Source organism: Mastomys coucha, unplaced genomic scaffold, assembly GCF_008632895.1.
Source record: "Mastomys coucha isolate ucsf_1 unplaced genomic scaffold, UCSF_Mcou_1 pScaffold1, whole genome shotgun sequence".
NCBI classification, from domain to species: domain Eukaryota; kingdom Metazoa; phylum Chordata; class Mammalia; order Rodentia; family Muridae; genus Mastomys; species Mastomys coucha.
Genome location: NW_022196891.1, coordinates 61,407,698 through 61,408,430, shown reverse-complemented (window position 1 = coordinate 61,408,430; position 733 = coordinate 61,407,698). Strand labels below are relative to the sequence as shown.

The 733-nt window shown below is 35.3% G+C and overlaps 1 protein-coding gene across 1 annotated transcript in view; it reads left to right on the top strand.

Annotated features, from left to right (window-relative positions):
- The window catches only part of CUNH1orf112 (chromosome unknown C1orf112 homolog), a 48,318-nt gene that overhangs the window by 2,835 nt on the left and 44,750 nt on the right, over positions 1–733 (top strand).

Below are 733 nucleotides of genomic sequence, written 5' to 3'. Positions count from 1 at the left end.
GGAATTTGGTTTTGTCCTTACCACTGAGAATAGTAACTGGTACGTTATATAGTCAATAAAAATGCCTAGGTGTCACTACCAAGGTGGCTCAGTGGGTAAAGACACTTTGCTGCCAAGTCTGATGACCTGAGTTCAATCCCTGAGACCCACAAGTTGGGATTCCTGCAGGTTGTTCTCACAGTGCCCACTCCCCATACTAAAGTGCCTAGGTGTCTCAAATAAGTACTTTTCAGCATGTTAGGATTTACTTTGATTCTATACAACAAATGGAAGAAAAGTGCAATAGATCACACTGTTATCATTTAAAATTAGTTTTATATTTTTCATCTTATATATTGTCCAGCCTGAATATTTTCATGCTTATAACTTAATTGTGGAGAAGCTAGCTTTCTGAATTTAATCTGGAATTGGTTCAGTTGACAGATTCTACCCTTTTGAACTGAAAAAGTTTAGGTTACTTCATTGCATTTGACTGCAGTTATAAAATATGCAGAGCGAAAGTTCAGAAGAGAGATTTTTGTGATATTTATGAGTACCCATTTTCTTGACATTGTACAAGGTTTCTTCCTACTTTTACAATAAAATATTTCTAATAATTCTCAGTGATACACAAGTGTAATTTGTACTGTGTTTATCATTATCTCTTCTATTGGATATATAGTCATAACAACTTGCAAGCTCCTCTTTATGCGGAAGATTGTCACTTGGGAAGAGGTTGGTAAGAGGTATGTAA